Source organism: Gallus gallus, chromosome 12, assembly GCF_016699485.2.
Source record: "Gallus gallus isolate bGalGal1 chromosome 12, bGalGal1.mat.broiler.GRCg7b, whole genome shotgun sequence".
Classification (NCBI taxonomy): Eukaryota; Metazoa; Chordata; class Aves; order Galliformes; family Phasianidae; genus Gallus; species Gallus gallus.
In genome coordinates this window covers 3,899,331-3,921,189 of record NC_052543.1, presented here as the reverse complement: position 1 = coordinate 3,921,189, position 21,859 = coordinate 3,899,331, and the positions used below count along the sequence as shown (strand labels likewise).

Sequence of the window (21,859 nt, the reverse complement as noted above, 5' to 3'; positions counted from 1 at the left end):
TAGCTCCAAGGTATCACTTCTAGCACCACTACAATGCATTTATATTTGTGACTGTTGAGTCAAAGCATGAGAATCCCCACATTTTGAAAAGATGCAAAATTAGCATGTTATACTTGAGGCATAGGAATAATATTTTAGTGAAAACACTGTTAACCATCACTTACATACTTCTTTTTAACTCAAATATTCTAAATCGAATAATTCTTGTATTTAACAGTAAATTATGTTGCAGAGAAGGTGAGAATGAGCCTAAATACATGCATTATGTCCAGAATACAGTAGCTAAGGCAAATACAGAATGGCATACAAGCAAAAGAAAACTTAAGTCAAAATCCAGCTATGTGTCACTCTACCATCGGTATCTGCAGTCTCATAGATGAAACAGGCTATCCTATTTTAAAAACAAGTGGACTCAAGTCCACACTTTCAAAGCTGTTATAAACTAAGCAGTACTTGACAGTTGAGAATTTACAGATCCTAATTTTAGAAACATCATATGGATAGAATCCAATAAGGCTGAGGTAGCGTAACCTGCAAAGAGATGCCAAGGGGAACTGCTGAAAATCTCAGCTTCATTCTAAGGAAAATGAAGTCCCTTACTTTCCAGAATAAATCATAGATAAAGCTGTTCCTCTTCTTGTGGCTTTTTTTTTTTTTCTGTTCACGTTGTGTTCAAGAGTCACAAAAACACACACAAAAAATAGAATGAATCAAAAAGAAAGTCATCCTCACTGTTTTAAAAATCTCATTTTAGAACCAACTTAATGATACTTGCAAACACTTAACGGTGAGCTTTCTATGGTAGAACTACCAGCACTTGAATCTTAAATGTACTACCGGTACATGTACGCACCTCAAAAAGAATTATTTCCAAGCAACCATGGACACCTGGATTTGTCAGACGCTTACAGAGTGAAAAGACACAACAGCACTGACATTTCCATTAAAAAATGAAAAAGTTTGTATATGACAATCTATTCTTGTTGTCTAAATAACCTAGACACAAGTAGAAATATTCATCAAATACTGTTACTCATACTAAAGCTTGCTATTTTCATTCATGTTCTATGCATGCAGGACACAGCTTGGTCTTACACTGCAGAACACTGAGGATGTGTGCAATGGGGACTTCTGGGGGGTTGTACTGATTTCAGGTGAGCTCTGCCACAGCACAGCAGATCCACCAGAAAAGTGAATCCAGGGTAACGGAGGTAATAAGAAAGATTAGTTCCCATCAACAGTTTCTGGCAAACACTGTCTCACTTGCCAACCCCCATTCAAGAAGGTGGAAGTATTAATTCAAGATGGAAATGACAAATGCACCATTCGCTTAAACTTTAAGAGTGGTGGCCAACACATTTGGACCATCACACTTCCCTTTTAGCTTGGTGAGGACTATTGTTTTCCATTTGCTATCTGTAATTATTACTGGTAGCAGAGAGCCAGCTATTTTGTCTACTATCTTCTGGATAACCAATTTATTTTTCTGAAATCATTCGGAACATAAAACAGAATTCTAAGTATCCTAACTTGCCATTTCACATTCATTTTTCACATGCATGGATTTGTCCTGGAACAAAATACCGACTTTTCATTAATTATCAATTCATTAATTAAGGTTGAGTCACAAGGCACTTAAAGAAAGAAGCTATAAAGGAAATCCATTGTCCTCAGATCATTTTTTCAGCTATTTCTGCCAAAACAAAATCACTTTGTGTAAAAGGAAATTTGTTGAGTGTAAAAGGAAAAAAAAGTGAGAATTGATATAGTTATCATTACACAACTGTTTTTAAAATTTCAGCAGCAATCCTTACTGCGCACACATCTGCATGAGCATATTTTAGCCGGATAGATGATAAAGTATATTGAGCCAATACCAACACCATAAGTATGATTTCGAAGGAGAGCTTATCAGTGGTCCATTTAATAGTGTACCCTGGCTTGAATAGTGGCAGTACCAAACACCTTGGAGGAAAAATGATGCAGAGAAGTCTGAGAAGTCTGCCGTCTGGTAACCCATCTACATGAAAGGGTTTCTTAACCGATCTCCAGCTCTTCCTACACAATGTAAGTAAAGCTTTAATCGTAGCAAGCCTTCAAATGAAAGTGGAATATGTAGATTAAAAATGATGAAAGAAGCAATTTACTTTGGATTAATGAAATTTGATGTAATTGCTGCTAATTAAAATTATTGTACAAGTAGAAAACAAAAGTGTCTATTAAGTCTCTGCTTACACTAAATTTAGATATCAACTGAGTAGTTTATTCACAGTATTTACTATAATTATTGCAATACTTTTGTAACTTTAATGATTTAAAAGTTTTTGGATGCAATACTAAATAATGGTTTCTGCAGCAGAAAGCAAAATCATCTTTCGAACTCCCAGTGCTCTCGTACTTGGAATGTGACTCACTGCATTTACATTTTGTGAAAGTACGTGTAGGAGTGAAAGCACTTATGTATTATCAAGAAATATGACATTATAATCCCATGAAGTTATCACTTATAGGAAAAAATAAAACTGTTCCCATTCTCTTTCATACCTAAATGTAAAGTGAATAACTCCCATTAACTTTACTTTCTGTTAACTTTATAATGAAAAAGAATGCTTAATATTTTTGCATATGTTTAGCTTCATATTTAATACAAGTTTTTCAATAATGTTAACTTATCTGAAGAACATTTTTGTATTTAAAACTATTCACTGGTTTGTTTCAAATCTGACAAAAAAAGATGAGAATACAACTGGGGGAAGATTAAAAAACAATCAGAATGCTCTGCAAACATCTTTATTATATAAATAAACCTAAGTTAGGCCAAGAAAGGTCATTTCTGTAATTTCTTGGTTTCTCTTTTTTATCCTGCCTTCTCTTTTTAACCATTTAGCTTCTCTTATGGCTCTTCAAACACCAACAGAACAACAAAGCAAAAGCAGTATAGAGTGCCATATTTGCTGAAATTTGCTAACTGAAATCTTAAAGACATTATTAATTTCCGCTTCAAAAACATTTACAGATAGGTCATTTCATTTTAGAAACTCTCAAAACTATACTATAATTCTAACACTTGAACTACAGTCTATCACAAGAGGGTTATGTTTGATTCTCTTCAGAGGAATACTGCATTAACATATGGTGCAACCACCCTATGTAGTTAACCCCACTAAAACTTGAGCATGCACCTCCATCAATAAACAGAGAAGCAGAGAAAAAAATGCAGGAACATCAACTGCAAGTGGTTCTAAACTTAACTGTGAATCTCCCAAGCATGAGTGCTCACAGCTGAAGCACGTAGAATAGTCACAAGAGTAAAGAGGCAACTGTCAGCTTTAATGTAGCATGCTTTTCCCCCCTCACCTCTTCATGTAGAGGATACAGCACTGACCTGGAGGAGCGACGGAAGTCAGGAAAACAATTGTAATACAAAGAATTGGGTTGCAAAGATAGAGTTTGATTAGAAAAATAACCTTAAGAACAAACAATGCACAGAAAGCAACATGGCTACAGACTAAAAGCTTAGCAGCTTTTGAAAAATGAACTTAAGAGGAGCTTCTTCTGGAAATGATGGGACAGACCAAGAAGCAACTCCTTCTCCTGCAACAAGTAGCTCCTTTTCCAATGGGGAGACTCACGTTTCTAGGATTTCAGGAAGCCAGATTGTAAAGCCTAAGGGACTCTTTTTTAAGCTTTTGGATGGGTGAAGAAAGTTAGCAAAAGTTAACATTTTGATGGTGTGTTTCCATTGATTTCTTCAAAGAAACCAGTTCCAAGAGCCCTGCTGAAGAAGGCCCAGAAGTGCCCCCTTTGGGCATAGGCATACAAAAGAAACGTGGGCAGTGCACTGTCAAAAGTTTCACCATTTTAGCAATATGGACTCTCTGTCAGTAGAATAGCATTTACTTTTGGTTAATGAAACTCAAACCAAATCACTATCAAAAGACTAGCATTTATGGCCTGGCCAAGAAGTAAGGGCACTGCGGCAATAAGGCAATTCACAGCAGTAGCACACAGTAAACGACTTTTCCCACATCTTACCTCTTTGCATTAGTATAGTGCACTGCATAGACGCCTTCACTGAAAGCAACAATATAAAGCAGACCATTACACTTTTTGTTTTAAAGTAAAAACTTACTAAGGTTAAAAACAGCACTTACAAAAAGGGAAAGGAAAATGCACTGTAGTAAGGAAAAGGACTACAGGAAAAAAAAAAAAGCAGAGGAGAAAATTAAAAAGAGACCAAGACTGAAAGCAGGAATAATGAGTTAAATTAGGGAAACAATTACTAAAGTGTCTGTTTTGAATATCTGAAAATTAGAACTTTGAAAATGTACTGTTACATGGAAAACTCTGCAGTGCCAAGAGGATACTCCCAATGAAAAAGATTTTCCTAACTCCAGCAATTCACTAACAAATCAACACTGAAGTTTTGATTTCCCAGGGCACCTTAGTAGCACATTTTCTACATTAATAATAGGCCATTCTATTCCCCCAGTTGATTTCTAACTTCTAATTAGGTTCTAATTCATAATATAACTTTCTATTCTGAAAGAGCATATTCTAAAGGAAATACGACTTTATCTTCCTCAGCTAAATGCTTTTAAAGTCAAGATTGCTGACTTACGTTCCTCCTTCTGCTCATTTACTATCTTCCTCAAGCCATTCTAAAATAAATCAATTTTAATTATTATGATTAAAACATTCTGGGTTGCTCATATCTGCTTACTCTTCCCAGCTGGCAACAAATGGTTTGATTTTGGAAACATTGCCTACCTAAGGCAAGAATCAGTCACGTTCCATGAATTACTATCCCAAGCTGCATCCGAGGGCTCTCAATATCAGTGATCTTTATAACTGCCTCCGAAAATTTCAACATGGAACAACATGGAGAAAACTCCTCCTTCACTGCACAACAACGAAGACACAAGGTATCACTTAATGCAAGCTCTTTTGAACAGGGTTCCTATTTTAATTCTCCTAGTGAGGGGACTGCTGTAGTATTTCATTCTCTATAGGCTTGTGTACGATCTCCTCTACCAAACTAGAAAACAATAAAAGTCTACTGCTTTTTCATTATGATTCTTATTATGTTTCCTACTGCACAAAATAAATCATTAGCCTGGTATCTCTGAGAAGCCTTATGATCTTAAAGTAGAAAAATAACTGGGAGCTGAACAAGAACTGGGAGTGGAGTAGAATTCACTTAGACCAGAAACTGGAGTATTACAGAATTAGAACAGCTTAAGGGAAGAATCAGGAGTAGGACAAAACTGCAACAGCAGTGAGAGCAGGACTGTTCATCAGTGGCCCTCCAGCTGCAGTGCAGCACACCGCCAGCACCCTGGGATCCTGGCAGCAGCAGCACCGTGCCCAGCAGTGCTGAGCACCTGGGGAAGCTCCCTATACGTATAGTGTGTCAATGCAGAAACACCTCGTGATGCTCCCACTTGCTAAAGCTGTACAGAGGACAGAGTCACCGGGAAATGTTATTCTTTTGGTTCTTCATCAAATGAAAACTGAACTTATAGTCATGCCCAGTAAATTTTCCTGTCATGTTTCAGTTAAAGTTGCTTTGCTCAAGATGTCAGCAAAAGACACGACTAGTCAAGTCAGAATTACAAGGTTTTGGGTTTTTTTTTGTTTTTTTTTTTAAACTCAGTGACATATAGCACTGCTTAGATGGGATTGACAAGTGATATAACACTCTAATATTCATCCTGAGACACGGTGGTTAAAAAGCATTGCTTCACTGCAGCGTTATCACTTTCACTTGCACCAAACATTCACATCAATGCAAGGAAACAATTTATTACCATTATTTTAGCTCATATTTTCGAAAGAGCAACATACATCATTCATGCCTGCAACAAACACTCTGTTCTTCTTTACCTTACTGATATCATAAGCAAATGTGATGGAAATCTAATTTTGCCAGCCACAAAAGAAACATCATATTCAACATCTAGTAAAAAAAAAAAAGTTTCTGAGGTTAAACTTACATGGCACATTCATTAGTATAAAAACCCACAGAATAACCAGGAAATACAAAAAAAAGAAAAACTTTCCCTTGTGACCTACTACTGCAAAATCCTAAAGAAATACAGTTATTTCAGCTCCCCTTTACATTTCTTCTTAAGGATTTCAAAAGGTTCTGGCCTTTGTTTTTTGAAGAGAAATACTGAAAGGAATCCCTTCCAAATAAACTGAAGGCTTTATACAAACCAAAGAATACTCCCAGACATGTTTCTTTGAAGTACACCTTAGAAAACCTTTCTGAATAAAGAAAACTTTAAGGCAGACGGACGGCATCTTCAAGGCTGAAGAATTAGAGAAGGGCCCTGAGATGCACTAAATAATACTCTTATTTCATTTCAATTGACTTTTTTTCTACCTAATCATTAAAAAAAAAACTTCATTGTTTCAGGAAAGAGGAAAAGTATTATTTTAAAATACAATATAGCCATTCCTAGTGAATAATAGCTACATAATTACTAAACATGAGGAGAAGGGGCTTGGAATGAAAACATTAAGCAGCACTGCTCTGTCAGTAAGTTCAAGATAATCAGCTTAGTCTGCCAAATATTCCACTTAAAAACAATTTTCTAAATTTATTACTCAGTTCTAAGTATCAGTTCAGATTGTAAGCAAAGCAGTGTAAATCTGCAAACAGAAACATCATTCTGGAACACAAAGCATACATATGAGAACCCAACAGCAACAAAGAAAGTAATAACAAAGCCCCAACCCTTTGAAACTTCTTCAAAATCAAGAATATGTGGCATAGCAGGCCTGACAAGCACAAGGGGATCCATTTAACTGATACAAGATTATGGCAACCAAGAGGCATGATAAAAACAATTTATTATTAAATACTGTAAAATATTGTTTGAAAATTATGTTGATTTCTAATGCCATGTGAAAGATGAGAAGGGCCTGTCTGACCACAGTGCTGATCAAATCCCCTAATGGAGCTTGACAGACAGCCAAACAGACTGTCAGACAAAAGCCTGCACATGCCTCATTTTCTTAAAAAAAAAAAATTAGAAATAAGACATCAGTAGTAATTCTCACTACAGCTATTACAGTGCCTGCTACAGCACCCACAAACTTCAGTGCTATGTGTGCTTGACAGGAAAAAATGAAACCAGAGGACGTGCCACTCCAGGGTACAAGGGAGACACAAAGGCAGATGCACAGGAAGGTGCAGCTGCCTCCCACATGGCATTACTGGTGTTCCTGCGTGCAGGAGGGGGACCTCCACAGCACACAGCTGCTCCCACAGGCCAGGAGCCTCAACCAGGTAAAGGGGCCGAGGCAGAAAGCGTGACTGAGGCTGCAGAATGAAGAGTGAGGATCAGCCTTCTAAACATGACCAAGCCTGCTGTGGCTTTTCAGCCCAGCAGTGGCTGCAGAGCACCGTGCGCTGCACAACAGGACATCGCGGCCAGAGTCACTGCGTGCCCCAGGCAGCAGGGCTTCGGCTTGATGCGTTCTTCTCCCATGTGTTCCTCTTCATTATTTTCATATTTTCTGTTTGGCATAAGAGTAGTATAATATTGAGTTTGAAATAAATTTCTCCATGACTATAAAAATATTTTTTATTAAAACAGATGTCAGCAAAATTTTATGGAGTGAAAATTGAGTAACAGATGGTGAGGTCTGTGAAGTTCAAAGAGGCTGTATTTTATTAAAAAGGAAATTTGAGGAAAAGAAGCATTTTGCTGGAAATATTGATGTAGTGTTTAAGCAAATGTAAAAATATTCTTACTTGATAGAAAACAGTAAGCTTAAAAAAAAAAAAAAAAAAGGTATTCAGGCCATAAAGCCCAGACCATTAAAAAAAGGATTTCACTTTGCTTTCTTTTTTACTGAGCACAGCTTTTCATCCATGACATCAAGGCTCTTAAAGAAAAATAATGTACATCAGAGACGAAGAAAAAACATCCAACTACACAACCCCAAAATAACAATTAGGAGTCTGGGGCAAAATATGCAGTGTATGTGACACACACAGCTATGGCATCAGCTATTGTAAAAGTGAGTTCATGAATACTTAACTAATACTTTTGGGATAACTATTCAATGAAGTCCCAAATAATGGCATGTGTCCTACAGGAACTGAGAGTGAGACACCTTATAAACTCCTCACCTACCATTACTATCTAAGCCCTTTTCTCTGTTATTACTTACATTGGTGGTTGGTTTAAGAAAAAAAAAGAAGCCACAGCAGAATATAGGCAGAAATGAAAAGAATGACAAACACAGTTATAGAATAATACAACTTCCCTCTCTATTCCTATGGCTCTCAATTATACCCTACGAGAAGAGACTGAAGGAAATAGGGCTGTTTAGTCAGGGGATGAGGAGGCTGAGGGGAGACCTTATTACTCTCTTCCAATATCTGAAAGGTGCTTACAGCCAAGCTGGGTTGGTCTCTTCTCACTGCTGACAGGTGACAGGATGGGGGGAAATGGCCTCAAGTTGCACCAGGGTAAGTTTAGGTTGGATATCAGGAAAAGCTTCTTTACAGAAAGGGTTGTTAAGCACTGGAATGGGCTCCCCAGGGAGGTGGTTGAGTCACCATCCCTGGATGTATTTAAGAACCATTTGGATGTGGTGTTCAGAGACATGATTTAGCAGAGGGCTGTTAGTTAGGGTAGGATGGTTTGGTCATGGTTGGACTTGATGATCTTTAAGGTCTTTTCCAACCTGAGCAATTCTATGATTCTATGATTCTGACTCTCTTTTTAAGATGATATTTTCAACATACTTTATTTCATCGCTAGGAAAACAATTAAAAAGGAAAGAAGTAATTTCAAATTCATGACCAGACCCATTGTGCAGCAGAGCATCCTGAGGAACAGGGTGTGAATTCTCACATCCATAGGGAAAGACTGAGATACCTGATAGCTTCTGAGCACATAAACAGGAGAAGAACAGCCCGTTCTCCACACCAATCTGCGCACACAGGTCTGAGCAGGGCTCAGACAGCCCCACAGTACCAGCATGTCACCGCTGCTGCCACTGGGGCACTAAGTCAGTAATGAACAGTAATATCTGTCATGTGTGAGTTGAGATTGTGTCCTCCTGGTGGTTTCAGATCCTGACACCACCACAAGAAATACAGATTTAGCTACAATATTCTAACAGTGAAATACACTACAGCATACTCATTCAGGTTATGTTTGGCAGAGTGACAAAGAATCAGCTAATTCAAACCTACACAAAGCAAAAATAGCCTCTGCAAGTTCTATACTGCAGGTTTTTCACAGTACAAGTTACTGAGATACAGCATTCAGCCTTACAAGTCATCTGTCTTTCCTTTCCCTGTACTGGGGCATCTTAGACTTGGTTCCAAGAGACCAAGCAAAGACTTAAAAAGATTTTGCATTCATTTTACTACCAAAGTAACTTTGGTCATGCTTACTACATCCCTCCAACAAGGAAAGGGATCAAGGAAAAGCAGCATTCTGAGATCTGATCATATCCAAATACTGTGAAATCACATAGATATCTAAAATATAACCACAGTGCTTTCACAAACAAACAATTCCATAAGAAACATTGCTGGGGAAGACCAATACTGCTATTTACAGTCTCCTTTTAGCTGGTTTTCCTATATGAGTTAGAACTGAAGGTTTCTCATTTTCAGCAAGTCAAAAAAGCAAGTCAAGTGACTGAAATTTGTTAGATAAATAAGACCAGTTCGATACAAACGTAGAAGAAAATGCAGCTTACGCACATCAGGCATCATCTCTTAGAGCTGTTCTTTATCTTCTGAAGGCAAACACCAGTGTCAACCTACAAAAACCTTGAATAATTATCCAAATAGCTCCCCTTTATCTTCAGCTGTTCAAGAATTTGGTAGCTCTCAAAGAATTCTCAAAGAAACACATGGCTTTTGAGGGGGGTTAGGTGCTCAGTGCTAATGGCATGAAAATGTCAGTCTACATTTGGAAGAAAAAAAGCAGGTATTTTAAAACCCTGACCCAAGCTGGTAAGTCTGGTTAATAACTTCCTTCCAGGATATTTAAGGTAAAAAAAGACTGAAAAATTATTCCGATAAATCAGTTTTAAAGAGAGGAGAACGGTACTTTAAGTTATGCCAGAAGAAGTCTCAAACATACGTACCCCTGATGCATCCAGGTGTTGTGTCTTTTTTTGAAAGGAAAATCCACAGCATACAAGCTAACTATAATATTGGAGTTGAGTTGATGGAACAAAGAAAGATCATCAGTTCAAAACTTACATAAAACATCTACATTTATGTTCCTCATGAACTGGTATTTCAGTATTCAGATATTTGTGGTAAAATCCTAAGGAAGGTCTCACTCTCAACAGTGCTGATGCTGCAAAAAGCGCCCCTAATTCTCTCTTGCATATATAGAGTCTTTCACTCCTAGTTCTGCATTCACCTGCCCATCCCTATGTTCTGGGCACTGGCACTGCACTGAGGGGTGCACACTGCAGACTACTGCTGAGTATTTCAATGCATGGAGCTGTGTGAGAACATGAGGGCAGAGATTCATATTATAAAAGTGCTGTAAACAGCTTTTATCTCATAGGAATAAAACTCTTATACAGCAAAAAGAACATCAAAAATCACTTTCAAGATCAACACATCATAGCAACTGTTTAAGCTTTCAAAGTACAAAACACACATTGCCAAATTTGGATACCAAGGTGGTAGGGTTTTTGTTTTTTGCTGTTGTTGTTTTGTGTTTTTTTGTTTTTGTTTTTTTGCCATTTGGGAATATGGACTTTTAATTCAACTTTTTTTCAGACCTGTTTTAAGATTTGTTGCAAGTGTGGAAAAGGAATTGATTTGACCTATTGAAGAGAAGGAAAGGGTGACTGCAAAGGTCATGTTAGGAGAGAGATTACTTGGCCACATTCAGTGGCAATGCTACGGGGCCTTGGTCCTATCTGGCAGAAACAAACTTGACAAATACCAGTGCTGTTAAAAGCAAAATGGCACAGGAAAAAAAAAGTACATTTTGCACAATTTTTCCTTCAGTGAGAGACAGGAAAATTACATCTAAAGGTATAAAATAATTGATTTGTGCAAATTAAGAAAAAAATAACAATTTTGCAAGTTATGTACATTAACACTTTCACTTGCCTCCAGTAATGTGCCGCTAAATACAAATTAAAGACAGATTAGCAGGTGAGTAAAATTAGAAGCATCTCCTCAACACCAAAGTAGTATTTCATTCATACAGGTTTCATTATACAAGAGAAGCATTCAGATAGTCAAGATGCAGTAACTCTGAATTGAGCTTCCCCTCTTTTTGAAACAGTTTTCTTCAGCAGTTTCTTCAGAGCAATAAATGTACACTGCACTTCTCATTTTCACACTGGGTGATGTCAGACAACCTTTTCCATGTCATGATGCAGGTGTAGCTTAAATCTCCTCTACGCCTTTGCACATCTTCCTCAAATCATTTCCCACACACAGTAAGCAGCAAACTGAACATACCCACAACATCCCTGTTCATTTGCACAGGAGTTAGAAGTACTGGTTTACACACAGTCGTACACAAAACTCAGTAGCCTCACCAGGAGCACATGGTGTGCTTTGTATAACCCCAGCACAGCCCGTCTCCTTGGAGCAACAGAGGAGGAGAGAAGGAGCTGCTTTAGGACTGCTGTCTTTATTCCGCATGGATTTAAACAGTGATCTAACCTGTATTTAACAAGCACAAAATGAAATCCCACATAACACCATAAGTTCAATTCTACAACCCAGAACATAGTTTAACAAGCACGATAATTGACTACATTTTTTATAGGCTGATAAACTACTGCCAGTTAATAATCAGTTGTTGCTAATGGTTTATTCTTACTTCAAGGTACTATGGCTAACTGCCCAATTAAGGACAGCTATTAACAGCACCAGGCAAATAAACTTACTTAAAAACAAAATGAACTTGTTAACAGCGCCGTTCTAAGGACACCTTGACAGCTCCTATTGCACTGTAATGAGAAACTTCTTAAGAGTTACCTTTTAGACACTTTCACTGACAAGTTATTGGTTGGACATTCATCTTACACAATATTTGTACTGCACAGAATTGCAGTATGATGAGATATTATCCTCAGTCCCCAGTACATTCTGAGGGAGCTGAATTAGTCAGTTATTAAGAGTTTACTACGGAAAAAAAGCTTTTTAAGAATGAAAACCAAAAGGGACTTTTTCTGATTTACAACAATAATGTGCTTATTACTGAGTGCATTTTCAGACTCCTGGTGTAATAACACTGGTGCTAATGGCAGTGAGCTCCCATACTACTATCTGGGACTGCATTATCTGGATAAAGATTTTGAGGGCAGATCTCCTGTTTTCCCCATACTGTTCGGGGGTTTTGCTAGTTTGGTTTCTAAAAGCAGTTATAGGTCACAGAGCAGCAGGACACTGCTCTGTGCATTGGGAAGGTCAGCAGATCTCTGAAAGGTGTATGACATTCTTGGTAAAGCTCAGAACCCTTGCTGATGCTCTCCAAGACATACACATGACAAGGAGACAACAAGGAGACTGTCCCACTGAATGCTGCTTCACATGGAATATCTTCTTTAAGAAAAAAGAGAAACTGAAGAAAAGTTAAGGTCTGTCTCATTAATTACTCTACTTAGCTGATATAATAATCTCTAAGTCAGCCTTCTGTGTGTCTTTCACTGGCTTGATCTACAAGTCGGTAATCTAATTATGATCAACAGCAGTGCAAAGTCCCCATCACTGCAGCACTTACATGACTCCTGTTTATACAGAGGATTTGCAAACTATAAAAAAGCACCTTGCCACAACAAGCACTGTTGGAATACAAAGCGAGCACGCATTAAGGGCTGCATTCACCCAATACAGGAATCACTCCTCCACTCTCCAATATTTCAGTCCTCCTCATTCAATAATAAAAACTTCAAGAGAATTCCAGTAAGATTTTCATTACAACTAATAACAAGAAAGTTTTTCAAAACAATTGCTATCCTCAAACAATATCAATTAGATAAGCCATACAACAGAAGGTGAACAGCAGTGCCAGACTCAAAAAAAGAATACCATGGATACCTGAAAATAAACTAGGGACCTTAAGAGAGCAAGCTCAGTGTATCAAAAGCATGTAAAATGAAGAAACTACTTCTAAAAAGTTCAGCAGAGCCCCTCTAGCATGTGTTTTAGATGACATACAGAATAAGTGCCCAGATACAGAATTTATCTCTGATTCAGCAGTGATAAACACTTCATTTGTAATTTGCACCAGTTCTAATTACAAGAAAATATTTTCTGCAAATACAGTATGGACTAAAAAGTCACCCTGCAGTACTTCTAAAAGTAAGAACAAGGAATGGATTTTCTTTTTTAAAGCTAGTACAGTTCTAATTGATCTCTATGTTTGCTATTTCATCTTAATTCTTTATTGGGAATACAAATCAGAAACAAGCAGCTTCAAACAGTTTTATCTGACTATGCAGTTTTGTCAGTAGATTTGCAATTCCTTTCCACTGAAAAGCATTTTGTGTGCAGAATATTTCAATAGTTGTTTTTAATCATCATCTTCTCTCTCTCTAAGCCATTACAAAAAGATTGGACAGCATAAAATGAGTTTTGCCATTAAAACGAGAAAAGTTATAGCTTTGTTTATCTGGGTTTTTATGCTAGCCTTGGTATGTTTTTAAAAAAATTAATCTGAGAGTAACACTGTCAGATATGCATAACTCATAAAAACAACTTAAGTTAGTGAAATCCAACTATAAGATATCTGAGATGACAGTGACTTACTTTATTTGTTGTAAAAATGCCTTAGCTAAGCACTGACAGGCTCAGAGCCCTATTCAGTAATCGTGTAAAGAAAAATCTCATACTCATCTCGTACTTTGGAGAACATCTACAATGCCTGAAAAGGATTACTGCTAGATGGTCTCTAAAATAAGACACTTATTATACCTTAGTGCATACATCACTGCTCTGCTATTTTAAAACAGAGAATATACGTGAAATTTATTAATACAGTCATTAACCACCTTTCTGGGGCTCCCAGATTAATTAAATTTACAGAGCTAAGATCCACACACACTTTCCAAACCTCCAGCAAGCACCAACAGAACAGTAGGTATCTATAGATATCACTGTTTTGTACAGGAAACTTGAAAGAACTCACACATTACATGAAAGACTGTTTCTAGAATGAGGGAGAAGTGTACAACACAAAGTAAAAGTCTGGAAATACAGGAAAGGAACTTCGGCATACTGGCACTAGGCAAACGTTGAGCTTTTGTTCTTGCATTAATTCTCCTTCAAGAGCGATGAGCAGCTAAATGTCACACATAATCCAGAGAGAGCTTGTTGTTGGTCATGGTCTGCAAACATGCATGTAGACCTGCTGTTTGTGTTGCAGGGCCTTGAGCAGACTATTCCCATAGGTAAGCATGCTCATTACGAAGCCATTGAGTATGCTGGGATTGCATGTTTTAATTTGGGAAGAAGCAGTACATCTATAAATGCAACTCAAGTCCCTTAAATTACCTAGAGAAAACTTAACATGCCTACTGGTTATCTTTGGCAGTTCATTGGGGTATATATGTATATTTTTAATTTACTGACTAAATAAGTGAACTATGGAAGAAGATTAAAAGACAACATCCGTTAGAGCTTTGGCCACTCCTCTTGTATCTCTAATCCCATCCACTAGGGAAAGCTGTTTACTAACTACTGGTTTCAGATTTAGAGGTCACTCATTAGCATAGACATACCTTAGCAGGTAAAAGAGCATATCACAGGGGAGGGGATAGGGACCACATGAACATTCATTCTTGTTCCAGTAAAAAGAGGAAAACTAATGGATTTAAAAATATGCACTGGTGAAAGCAGAAATACAGAAGGTATTTTCTAGATAGCAGCTCATAAGAGAACAGGACTTAGTTGGAAACTACCTGATAAATGTGGGGCTTAATTCCATGAGATCGTTTATTTTCATGTTGTATTCATAATAAAAGTGGTAATTTGCTAATATTTAGAGGAGAAATGTAACAGAAGACATGTATGCTGCTTTGGAGGAGCAAAGAGGCTTATTTTGCCTATATAAAATGAGTTTATGAAATATTTTTAACTGAGTTATTTTAAGACGCGCTGAGAAGTTGGCAGCCATGGAGAATTACTTAGCATAGATAAAGAGGCACGAAGCCTGGACAAAACAGGAATTGCTGCATATCAAGCTGGGCCTTAGGTTACTTTTTTTCCTCTTCTTGTCAATTTAGGGGCCAGTCATAAATGAGGGCACCACTGCAGCACTTTCCTGTCCTGTGCCATGTGCATTGTTTGTCACGTATTTTTTATTTTACAAAACGTTGCAAATTTGAGACCATTATCAAATTCTGTATAGGTTTTTAAAACTAATTTTGCACTGGATGTAGGTGAAAACAGGAAATTTGACACTCACTTCGTAAAATGAATAAAGACTACGGCAGCATGGATGTGCTCATGATAATTTCAAATGATAGAATGACAAATAACATCAAAACCCCTGGAATTACAGCGTGTATAACTACAAGATGAAATAAGGCTTACCATGAACATAGTGCACAGCGTGATGCAGTGTTTGTGTCACAGCCTGCAGGCCCTAGTAAAAACAAAGAATAAATACATTCACATTTTGGAAATGTAAATTATGTTTGGATACACTGAATACAGAACCCAGAAGATACAGTCCAAACATTTAAAGCCATCTGATTTAATTTAGATCCAAAAGCTTTTATTACATAAGCAATAAAATTAGCTTCTTGTATTATTTCTCCAGTTCTAAACTCCATGAGTTTAGAAAAATCCAATATAACTGAAGAGTTTATTTGTCTACCTAAAGAAAAAGTAGACAAATGCTTAAGAAACATAAGCAACAGCCACTGCATTTGTTGCCTTTTATAAATATTCTGTAGCAGTGCTGAGTTTAAGTTGTAAATAGAACAGATAACCTAGGTTTATCCTTAAGAATTAATAATTTTGAAGGGAAAAAGGTCCAGTAAAGAAATATGAGAGCGAATGAGAGTACAAAGTTTAACTCAATTATTTTTAGAGGATATGAAAACAAACATTTATTCCAATAATTACATCAAGACAAATATCTAGATATCTCTGCTTTACAAACTTCACTACAGGATTACTATGTTTTCAAGAAAGAAACTATTTAAAAACAACTGGATATGATTTTAAGTAAACAGAGACACAATGGTACATGTGTATTATATGTGCATTAAAACATTACTTGATAAGCACACGGTCTTGTTAAACAGACCATCTTTTCACTAATTAGATAATTATTTCACTAAGCCATGAGGCTTACGCAGAGTTAAACACAATGACAGCCTTGGAGCAGTTTCAAAAAACATTCAGAACCAATTTCTTTTTCAGCTTTTTGAAAGCACTACTGGAACAATACAAAATGATACACAAACTGAATATGCCATTAATAGCCAAAAAGCAAGTACTTGATTCCAAGAGTACCACTGTACAGTGCACAATTTCGTGCTGGAAGTTGGAAAATGAAAAGACAATAGAACTTATGTGAGAGTCAAGGCTAAGTAGGGGAGGTAGGCTTCAACATTAATGAAATAGAAATCTGGCCAACAAAAAGGCTGACACACCTGACAAGTGCTACAGAATCTAATTACAACAAATTGGCAAGATATCTTTGTTGCATCCCATACAAAAGGAAGTACTTGCAGCAGCTCCAAGTCAAGAAACTTACTCCACCACCTGGGCCATCAACATCACTTTTGCATTTATTACAGAGTTTTCCATTAGGGAAATACATATATTTTTCCATTAGGGAAATAGGAAAATGACTGAAAACTTGAAGTCTCATAGTTTTCCAATTGTTTGCAGATTATTGAAGCTAACAAAAAACAGAGGAGCTCCCTCATAAACCTCAGTTTGCAGATAACCCCATGAATCAAACATGAATCAAAAAAGGGAGACATTATTGGAAATATCTAAATGCAGTAACTTGAAAGTATAGCAAGCCTAAACAACTTCAGCAGAGATGATGACGATGCAAAGTAAACTGAGTGACTAATAAAGAAGAACCCCAGCTCAGGACCCAAACCAGCACAGATGTAGTCATTGTAGCAATAGAACTTTTCAGCTCTGTTTTGCCTACAGCACACTTCAGTGCTTACAGTTTGAGGCCCAGGTTGCAAAAAGTGTCTTTCTGCCTACAGTACAGCTGTGCCATTAATCCTCCTGCTTCCATTTACCTCACTGGTAAAGTACTTTCATTTACATGGCTTTAAGTATAAATTCAGAAAACAATAAATGCTCAAATACTAAGGGGATAAATTCAAATAAATGCCTCAACAGTGTTTTCAGTATCATTTCATTTGCTTTGTCAAGACAGCATTCTTAGTATAGAAAAGATAACAAATAGCGGCCCATGCTATAAATCCCAGAGTAATCAATGCAAGTTTTAAAATGCATTGTTACTTTCATCTGGGATTATGTAAGGCCCCATCAGATCAATATTTCTTTATGCTTTTATCTGGCATTTCCAGAGTTGTGGAAACCTGTAGTTGCTAAAGGTCATGCAGACTGCTCTTAAACTCCCTAGGTTTGCTCTTAGAAAGCCAGTCATTCATGAGAAAAGTTAGTTTCATAGAAAGTTTGTTAAACAAAATCCTTTGTGCTTCATATTTTTCCCTGAACAGCCTAATCCTTTGCTGGAGCAGAAATACAGAATGCTAGCAATCAGGCATTTTTCCACACTTAACTGAAGAAATGGAGAATAACCATACAGAAGTCAATAATCAAAGAATTTGACATCAAAAAAACAGTTTATTGGCTTTAAGAACATTTTGATGAGGGAAAGGTTTCATCTTTCTAGGTCTAACTGAAGATTTAACTATTAAGAAAGTGATGCAACTTCCAATTTATTCAAGATCCTAAAGAACGGCAAGTCCAACAAAACAAAGCTGAGGTGACAAAGGCAGACTTGATAAAAAACCAATTTCTTGTAAGAGAATAGATTCCATCCATGGAATAACACCACAATACATCCATCTGAGTACATATTAAAGGACTCCTTTAAAGGAGATTTTCTCCTTGTTTCAATTTGCTTTCAGACATTCACTTATTGCCAAATGTCTTGAAGAGACACATTTTTATTTCTTAGTCACTCCTCTACATTTTGGGCTGCTTAAGCATCTTTACAAAGTAAGATAGAGGTTTTACAACCTATTCCAGCCAGCTAAGGCAATCCCAAAAACCTTACTGACCCAGGAACCTTATTCACACCCTGACCCAATGCCATTCCTTGCAAGCGATGCAAGAGCAGAACCAACCACACCTCCAATTTTAATGAAGTAAGCTGAGGATGGTAAGAGACTGGTTGTGGGACTCACATCAGTTGTACATTCCTTATGCCAAGTAAAACCTGTAAAATACTGCATGTTGCCTTTTTATGGGACTCAGCACATCTGCTATGCTTGCTTGTTCATCCACTGTACCACACCCAGCACTAACTTCATCTCAACAGCATTTTCATCCATTTTCAACAGCCTGCAAAGTTCAAGTGGTTTTTTTTTTTGTTTGCTTTTTAAACATCGATGAAAGTTCAGGCAAACAGACATCCTACAAGTATTTTTGGTCTCTTAAGTTCACTTGTTATGTTGCAGTTAAACATATTCTTGAACTCAGTCTTGGAAATGCCTTTGTATTGCTAAGACTGCATGCATTTAGTATTCTGTGGCAATTTATGAACAGCACTCAATAGGTTTATTTTTAGTAAGTGCACCTCATTCACACATTCTGTAGTGCTGCACGGGGATCACTGATCTGTATGCATGACTGCAGTGATAAGATCTGGCAACATTCTTTAATAACTGTTTAAACTGTTCTCATCGCGTGCTCCAAGCAACATACAATTATTCCAACACCTAAAAAGAGCTCTTTCCACTTGCAGGATTTTCCACTACTCAATATGTGCACCCCTGCCATCTGATAGTTAAGATTTTCCATTATGTCCTTGATTTGATTGACTTCTTTACAGGCAATGGACAGATATGCACACATTGTTCATATGAGATAGCTTAAATGGTAATTACAAAGGCTGTAATGAAAAAATATGATTTTACTGCACAAATCCATGAAGATAGCCTAAAAATATATATTGTGCATCACTAAATAAAGTAAAGTATATTGGTAGAGACAGGAGCTTAAAATTCAATAGATGACATCAGTATTTTGCATAATACTGTACACAGCCAAAATTGATATGGTAGCTTAGGTCAGAGCTGCCTTGTATTTTCCAATTTACAACAAGTTCCAGTAAATTACATTCACTGCAGCATCACTGAATTTCTTTTCACTTGATCTCTGAATTGCCTGGAACGACGCTGCTGTACAGCAAACAACGCCATCTCTTAAGAGAAACAAAGTAAGTTGAATTTGTTGAAGTAATCTTAAATGGAGATTTGGAATCAACATTAATGCTTTTATTAATATAAAAGAAAGCAGAGCTTTGGGTGGAGCAGGGATAAATAAAACAGTCACCTACATTAGCAATGTTCCCAGGAGGAGAGATTTGCTGACGACTCATGCTTTCATCCCATGTGGTGGAACAGACCCAAAACACACAATCTGCTTGGCCCTTATATCCTAGGGCAACTATTACTGATGTATGAACATTGATTGAATGATACTCCAGACAAGGTAAATGATTTTTTTAAAAAGTCACATTTGGAGGCTAGGAAAGACAACAGGAAAGGTAAGCCACACTGATATCAGGGAAACAGATTATCATAGTAGGAAGATGCATTGTTTTTGTTTGTTGCTGTTGTTGTTCTAATGAAATGGTTATTATCAGGAAAATTCTGCCCCTTGCACCCAATGGTACAGACCTCTACTACAGTTTGTTCCATCTTCCATAAATATATTATCCCAAGTTTAGCTTACAACATGGAATATACTCAAATCCTAGAGAAAGATGAGATACAAGTAATTATAGCATTACAAAACAAAACTGACAGCCTGTGTGTTAGCTCAATATGTCAAAAAGACAGGCAGTAAAGCCTCTCAGTAGCTGTGGTACATCTACTGTCATTTCTCATCAGGTGAAGAACTGACAAATCAGCAAGTGCCGTGGTTCCTCATTCTATTCTATGAATCAGGGATGCTGTTCTAAAGAGGTTGTTTCTTGTCTCCAACAGGACTGAGCTGGAAGTATGAGCTTGAAACGTTGCCCCTAAGCGGTCAAATACTTTCAAACATGCAAACCTGGAGCTTTCTATTAGGGAGGTAACCGACAAAAACATCTTAAAGCTAGCAGAGGGTTGTAGGTACCAAATTGATAACAACAATTCTCCACTGGGGTGCAAAAATTATAGATGCATTATTTAAAATAATCCCATTCATTTTACCTGGAAATCTGAGATCATCAATGCCTTCACAATCACTTTAATTTCAGTGGCCTAAACTGTTGGGAATTAAAAGACAGAGAGCTGTCCTGCATACATATGATGTTACTGTGTAATGCCCCAATAATAACCGGAGTTGGCCATGCCATGATCACTACAGAAGTGGCTTGATTAAGACCCCATAATATACTGAGTGTGTTTGTTCAGTGGAAATGTTACTCAGGGAAGAAGGAATGGGGTGAGTTTTTTTTTTATTTACACTGTCTATAATTTAAAAGGTGCAGATTCCAAATGACATTAAAAAACACATTCAACAGCTAAGAAACATACAGACCTCAATCCACTAGTTGTATATGCAAGTATTCCATACAGTGATGACTCTATATGTTAATTTAATGCAACAAACATGAATGGCAAACTTTACCTGAATCATACAACAAATCCTGATGAATTGTTTAAATTTCATTAAGGATAGTTGAAAATTTGTTGACAAATGTCATACTTGGTCTGATTAGTAGTTTAAAACATTAATCTATATGAACTATTTTGTTCAAAGGTCATCTACTGTAGATTCAAAACAGGGAAAAATAAGGGTTTTTATTGTGTGCTGTTTTGTCCCCCTTACGCATTCAGCTTAAAAGTCAAAGCAAAAAGAAAACTCAATGTAAATACTTGTTTCATTCTAAGTGCTAGAATCACAGTTTTAAAATAAATTCAAGGTGATGTCTGATCTTCCCCCTAAACCTCACCCAGATCCAAAGAGGGGGAATTCCCTGTTCTGAAATTGTCTTGATTATAAGAACATAAAATAACTCAAAACACACAGTGCATCTTTACTGCAGGTTTGATACTGGTAGTGTCTAAATTTCTCATTCTACTGCTAACATGTGACTGGATTTGTAGCACAACTCAAACCACTCCAAAGAAAAACAGAAAATAAAACCATTATGACCTATTAAATGCAAACTCTTTCACTGTTCACACTTCCAAGCATATCCTAAGTTGGAGTTGATAGTAATTCCTTTAGTATGTTTGGCTGGTTTTAGAATGTTATCTGGGCTAGTAGAATCACCCGGTTAAAAACAACTGTAAGATATTATACAGCTTTACATCTGTGTTCAGCACAAATAGCGCACTGCTTTCCCAGAGCAGTTCAGAGACCCAACGAAACCTCTAGACACTCAGACTGTACAGTAAACACTGAAAATTCAAGACATGAGATTTCTAATGGAGTCTTAAAAACTGTAATTTGGACTTCATTTTTTCCAGAAAGTGAAAACGGTTTTTTTAAAAATGCTACTCAAGACCTAACAAAAATGAGGGTTTTTTAAGCATTCCCAGCTAGAGATCACACATTTCTCCGACATGTAAGGTTTCTTGGCTACTTACAGCGATGCCGTGTGTTGAGCTGGCGTTCAGCCAGCAAACAGCACAGTAGCCAGCTTCCACACGGCTAACTGCACAT

At 37.1% G+C, this 21,859-nt stretch overlaps 1 protein-coding gene across 3 annotated transcripts in view; it reads right to left on the bottom strand.

Moving 5' to 3' along the window:
- The window catches only part of ATP2B2 (ATPase plasma membrane Ca2+ transporting 2), a 392,203-nt gene that overhangs the window by 275,436 nt on the left and 94,908 nt on the right, over positions 1–21,859 (bottom strand). For all 3 annotated transcript variants that reach the window (XM_040646615.2, XM_040646622.2, XM_040646620.2), the window contains exon 2: positions 15,560–15,611. The gene's annotated coding sequence lies outside the window, so the exon portion shown is untranslated. The remainder of the gene's footprint in view (positions 1–15,559; positions 15,612–21,859) is intronic.